The sequence below is a fragment of the Solanum stenotomum genome, chromosome 10, assembly GCF_019186545.1.
Source record: "Solanum stenotomum isolate F172 chromosome 10, ASM1918654v1, whole genome shotgun sequence".
In the NCBI taxonomy this organism is placed as follows: Eukaryota; Viridiplantae; Streptophyta; class Magnoliopsida; order Solanales; family Solanaceae; genus Solanum; species Solanum stenotomum.
The window spans coordinates 8,025,091-8,032,106 of NC_064291.1; positions in this window are offsets into that span (position 1 = coordinate 8,025,091).

The following is a 7,016-nucleotide window of genomic DNA, read 5'->3' on the forward strand; positions in this document are numbered from 1 at the left end:
TCGCCCAATGGCTCCCCACCTCGCCTAGTGGACTGACCACCTAGTGAGCCTACTAGAAAAATGGGCAAGCTAAGTGTGCACTTGGCGAGTCGCCTAGTGCACTTGGCAAGCCCAAGTTTCCAAAGGTCTACCTAGGTGCATGATTTTCGACTTCCTTGGCGTGTCGCCCTTTTCCCCTTCAATCACCCATTGGACATCCCCCTTGAGTGAGGCACTGGAACAAAGGGCGGACCAAGTGTGCATTAGGCGAATCGCCTAGTGCACTTGGCGAGCCCAAGTGTCCACAGGGCGAACTCAAGCGGGCAAGGGGAAGAAATTATAAGTTAAAACTTTAGGGTCCTTAGTTCTTTTCCGAAATTGACCCTATACTATTCTATTCTTTCCCTAGAAACTATATAACCTTATTATGACCTAATTCCTTTGATTTTAAGCCCCTCCAAATAGAATTAAAGAAACCCATCTCCTCTCAAATTTTCTCTTACTGAAAACCCTCCATTAGAGAAGGAGAAGAAGGAGCTATTGAGGCTAGGGTTTGGATATTTCAACGTCGTTTCTTCTCAATTTCTTGTGGATTTCTTCGGATTAAGGTATGGTGGCTCTTTATCTAGGGTTATCTCTCACCCTAGAGTCCTATCAAAGTGTTTTTCAAAGCTTGCAAAACTTCAAAACCTAGATCTTTAACTCTTCAACATGGGTTCAAACTTTTATTATTTTAAATGGATTTATTATGAAGTAATGTGGTTGTATTGATGTTGAATGGTGGTTTTATGAAAAAACCCTCTCAAAGAACCCATGGTTTACTAAAGTTTTCAATGGCGCTCTAAGAAGTAGGTGCTTGTGACTATGAGATGCTTAAATTGAATGAGTTTATTGAAGTAATATGATTATGCATGCCTAATTATGAAGAATTGTTGGTATGTGGTGATGTATTGATTATGCCCTTGTAAGGCAAATTCATGATTTAGCGTATATTGATATAGAAGTGTGATCTATTGATGTGTGATCTACTTATGGTGGAGGTGGTTACTTCCTACGTACATAATGGTAATTAAATCGACAGAAGTCTTCTTATTACCTTAATTGTGAAGAATAGATGCATGAATCTGATATTAATAGTGTAAGTATGAACATGATATGAAGAATGTGTATTTAGTCTATGCCTAGAGCAAGTGTGCTAGTATTGAAAGAACATTCTCAATTATGCACTTATGAACGAAGATGTTTGCATGTGGAAGGTTTTTTTTTTTTTTTTTTTATGTATCTTGAATTGGTAGACTTAGGTTTCCCTTTTCTTGAAAGCATGTATGAAGTTATATGATCATGAATGTTATGATGTGTTGATTTGAAAGGTTATTCTCAACTCTTCACTAAAGCATGTTAAGGGATTCTTATATGAAAGGTTATTCTCATGTTTGAATCTATGAGCTATCCTCATGTTGGGAGAGGTGGATACCCATACGATAGTTAAGGCGGGGTATCTAGTAGCAATCCTTGGAGATGGATGCCCATACGTTAGTTGAGGCGGGGTTATCTAGCAACAATCTCTATCCCCAAAAGACTTATGCAAGTTGGAATGAGATGGATACTCATACGTTAGTTGAGGCGGGGTTATCTGGTTACAATCTCTCTTCCTTATTGAACAAATGACATGAACTACTCTATGGGAATGAAGGCTAAGCACCGAGAGGTCATTGAGTGGGATGGATGCTCTCAAGACAGTTGATGCGGGGTATCTAGTAGCAATCCCTAGTGATGGATGCCAATAAGTTAGTTGAGGCGGGGTGTCATGTAGCAAGCTCTTTGTCCCTTAACTATGTGCCCATATAGGATAGCTAGTAGATCCATTAGGCTAATCACCGATCAACCCTAGGCAAGTTCATCACCTTTTTACGGTGTGGAGTTACATGACACCAAATGCTATGATTTAGCTCTCATAGTCTATGTCGGTTAAATGCTTACTCCTATCATGTGAGGTACCCATTATGATTTCTTGAGAAGTTCTATGACGCGTGGGTAAAAGTATGGGATGGTATCCATGCATTTGCACGAGTAGGCTTCCAGAGGGCTATAGTGAGAATCTCTACTTCCTAATGAAAGAATGTGTTTTAAGTGAACAAATGAAGAAAGTTACCTTTATGTTCACATTATATGATGTATGTCTCGCATGTCTATATGAAATGACGCATGTCTTCCATGATATAATGTATGTCGTAGTTGACCAAATGAAATGAAACATGTTTCACTTGAGTTGGTGATATAATTTGTTTAGCATGATATGTTGAAATGTAATGAGTCTTATCTATGGTGGCCTAGATGAACACTTAGGTGTGATGTGAAGAGGTAGTATGGGATGTCACTTCATATCTTACTTAAGTGGGTCTTTCGGCTATTATAGATAGGGACCCTAAGATGATTGAGATGCCCTGCTTGATGTATATGTTCTTGTATTGTGTCTTGACATTGAAGGAGCATGAGGAGAAAGGTAAGTTCACCTTTGGTGGAATTATGATGATAATGACTTGGTTGTTGGTAATACTTGTATTTGATGCCTCTTATTCTTATGTTCATGGAATATCTTGAAATTGGCATCATGCATGGTTTCCAAACCAAAATGTCTATTTTAGCATGTGTTTGCATGGTCATCATACTTAGTACATTTTTGTGTACAAACTCCATATTTTCCTCTATGTCTACAAGTGTAGGTTCCGGCAAGTGACTTGCTAGTTCTAGTGAAGACTTGGATTGCGACTCCCAAGTTAGAGTCCTCTTCATTCGGGGACACATTTTAGAAGCTTTATGTTTTGTTCTACTTCTTCGTATTAGACTCTTTCTAGGCCTTTCAAGTGTAAAGGGTCGTGACCCTACTTATGTTGGTTTTCTAAGATTGTATTAAGATGGCCATGTGAGACAAGTAGACTTCCTCTGTAATGTTTTAAATGTTTTGAATCGTATGGTTTTGAATGAAAAGTTTTAATTTCGTACAATTTCTAATAACTATGCAATGAATGAATTCTATGAGGCTTGTTTTAGACCCTCTTCGGGGTCGAGTATGCCATGTCACATTTGGGGCCTAAATTCGGATCGTGACAAATATGGTATCAGAGCAAAGATTTTGGAATAGTACTTTTAGGATGTCGTCTGACAAGCCACGTCTAGTAGAGTCTTGTTCATTAGTGTGAGTCTCGACACATCTATGAGTGAGAGGCTATAGGACGTTAGGATGTTTCACTTTTTTTATTCTCCAATGTTGTGCCTTAGAGCTTGATCTATAGTATCATTTTCCTGACCCCTTATCTTGTGTTTATAGGATATGAAAACAAGAAGGAATAACGCGAGGAGGGTGGAAGGAGAGGGTGTGAATAGAGAAGCTCCTCCTCTAGAGAATCAAGCTCCTAAAGCTAATTAAGTTTCTCTAGGTGGTGAAGTTCCCCAAGATGAGGAAGTCCTTCAAGATCCTCAAGTTCTATTGATGAAGGAGCTATGACTAATGTGGAGATAAGGACGGCTCTCCAAACCTTGACTCATGCTTTGACGGCTCAAGTGACTAGGGATGCTAGAGCTCATGAGAACCCTAATGAGAGCACTATGACTTCGAGGCTAAGAGATTTCACTAGAACGAATCCTCCTAAGTTCTTTGGCTCTCAAGTGGGTGAAGACCCTCAAGAGTTCCTAGATGAGGTTTATAAAATTGTAGATGCTCTGGGGGTTACTACTTGGGAGAAAGCGTAGCTGGCCGCTTATCAATTGAACGGTGTGGCACAAGTGTGGCATACTTAATGGAAGAGGAATAGGCAAGAAGGAGCGGATGCTATATGTTGGGAGGTGTTCAAAAGAGCTTTCGTTGATAGGTTCTTCCCTAGACAGAAAAGGGAAGCAAGGGTAGAAAAGTTTATCAACCTTCTTCATGGAGGTATAGGTGTTGAGGAGTATTCTCTTAAGTTCACCGAGTTGTCTAAATATGTTCCTTCTATGGTTGCGGATCCTAGAGATGAAATGAGTAGGTTTGTGACGGGTGTGTCTAGCTTGGTGAGAAAAGAATGTCGTTCGGCAATGCTTCATGCTAACATGGATATATCTCGTCTTATGGTTTATGCTAAGCAAATGGAGGATGAAAAGCGCCAAGAAAAGAATAGGGAATTGAAGAGGTCTAGATCCGATGATCAAGGTCAACCTAAGTTCAAAAAGAGGTCAACCAACCAAAATTCCTCCTATGATTCTTCTATGGTGAGCAAAGGTGGGGTGTCTATCCCTAAATCTCAAGGAGGAAGTGGAGGTGGTTCTCCTTATGATATGCCTACATGTGCTAATTGTGGAAACCACCATTTGGGTAAGTGTCTTGCCGGTACGGATGGTTGCTTTGGATGTGGAAATAAGGGACATAAGATGAGAGATTGTCCTACACTCATGGACAAGGGGAGAGAGGCCAAGCAAGCTTCTTATAATGGTCCGAATACTAATGCTCCCAAGAAAAATTGTTTCTATGTGCTTCAAGCTAAGGAGAGTAAGGAAAGTCATCCGAGTGAAGACAACAGTAAGTGATGGTTCCCTTTGATTTAGAATGTGATGTTGAGGTCCTTATGTTGTGTTCATGTTAGTATATTATGAGTATGAGTTCTTCCTTAAGTGGGGCATTGTATGTTGATTATGAGATTGTGAAGAATTCTGGTATCCTTATCACTTTCTTCTATTCGTATTCAAGCTTGAGACTTAGTGTTCTTAGTAGCTTATTTCATGTTTTGGAGTCATGCATGATTATGTGTTGCATGGTTTCCTTATGTTATTCATGCTCTCGATGAGATTATGATACAATGATAAAATGAGTAATTGATCTATATTCCCTCATATTGTTGTGCAATTAGTATGAGATACTTGTTGTGAATTCAAGAAGTGAATGTATGATCATACCTATGTGTGCTTTTGAGAGTGATTTAATATCTCAGCTTCATGTCGTTATAATGAGCATGCTTATGATCAGAGAAGGTATTTCCTCCATTTAAAGTACGAAATGATGAAGTATGTGTGCCTAATGAGTTTGTAGAATGCAATGAATACATGTTGAGATAAAGTTGATGTTTCTTTTAGTTTGTGCATGGATTATGATGTTGTATGTTTATTGGGATGCTATTCTTGAGTCGTTTTCCCTTCTTGTGTTTAAGTGTCATTCAAGGACGAAGGTTCCTAAGTGGGGGATAATGTAACGACTCGGAAAATGATAGGATGAACTAGAGCCTTGACATTTGGGTTAATGTGACCATGAGTTGATGTATGGGCTGTTTAGAACCTTTTGGTGATGGGCAACCTTGGTCGCCCAATGGGATCAATGGCTCACCACCTTGCCTAGTGGATTGCCCACCTAGTGAGCCTACTGGAAAAATGGGCGAGCTAAGTGTGCACTTGGCGAGTCACCTAGTGCACTTGGCAAGCCCAAGTTTCCAAAGGGCGACCTAAGTGCATGATCGTCGACTTGCTTGGCGTGTCGCCCTTTTCCCCTCCAATCGCCCATTGGACATCCCCCTTGAGTGAGCCACTGGAACAAAGGGCGGACCAAGTGTGCATTAGGCGAATCGCCTAGTGCACTTGGAGAGCCCAAGCGTCCAAAGGGCGAACTCAAGCGGGCAAGGGGCATAAATTTTAAGTTAAAACTTTAGGGTCCTTAATTCTTTTCCGAAATTGACCCTATACTATTCTATTCTTTCCCTATAAACTATATAAGATTATTATGACCTAATCTTTTCATTTTAAGCCCCTCCAAATAGAATTAAAAGAAACCCATCTCCTCTCAAATTTTCTCTCACTAGAAACCCTATATTAGAGAAGGAGAAGAAGGAAGCTATTGAGGCTAGGGTTTGGAGATTTCAAGGTCGTTTCTTCTCAATTTATTGTGGACTTCTTCGGATTAAGGTATGGTGGCTCTTTATCTAGGGTTATCTCTCACCCTAGAGTCCTATCAAAGTGTTTTTCAAAGCTTGCAAAACTTCAAAACCTAGATCTTTAACTCATCAACATGGGTTCAAACTTTTATTATTTTAAATGGCTTTATTATGAAGTAATGTGGTTGTATTGATGTTAAATGGTGGTTTTATGAAAAACCCTCTCAAAGAACCCATGTTTTCCTAAAGTCTTCAATGGAGCCCTAAGAAGTGGGTTTGTGGATTGTTCAAGCATGTGACTATAAAATGCTTAAATTGAATGAGTTTATTTAATTAATATGATTATGCATGCCTAATTATGAAGAATTGTTGGTATGCGGTGATGTATTGATTATGGCCTTGTAAGGCAAATTCATGATTTAGCTTATATTGATATAGAAGTGTGATCTATTGATGTGTGATCCACTTATGGTGGAGGTGGTTAGTTCCTATGTACATAATGGTAATTAAATTGATAGAACTCTTCTTATTACCTTAATTGTAAGAATAGATGCATGAATGTGATATGAATAGTGTAAGTATGAACATGATATGCAGAATGTGTGAGTGGTCTATGCCTAGAATGCAAGTGTGCTAGTATTGAAAGGACATTCTCAATTATGCACTTATGAACGAAGATGTGTGCATGTGGAAGGTTTCTTCCTTTTTTTATGTATCTTGAATTGGTAGACATAGGTTTCCTTTTTTTAAAAGCATGTATGAAGTTATATGATCATGAATGTTATGATGTGTTGATTTGAAAGGTTATTCTCAACTCTTCACTAAAGCATGTCAAGAAATTCTTATATGAAAGGTTATTCTCATGTTTGAATCTATGAACTATCCTCATGTTGGGAGAGGTAGATGCCCATACGATAGTTGAGTCGGGTTATCTAGTAGCAATCCTTGGAGATGGATGCCCATACGTTAGTTAAGACAGGGTTATCTAGCAACAATTATTATCCCCAAAAGACTTATGCAAGTTGGAATGAGATAGATACATATACGTTAGTTGAGGTGAGGTTATCTGGTTACAATCTCTCTTCCTTAATGAACAAATGACATGAACTACTCTATGGGAATGAAGACTAAGCACCAAAAGGCATT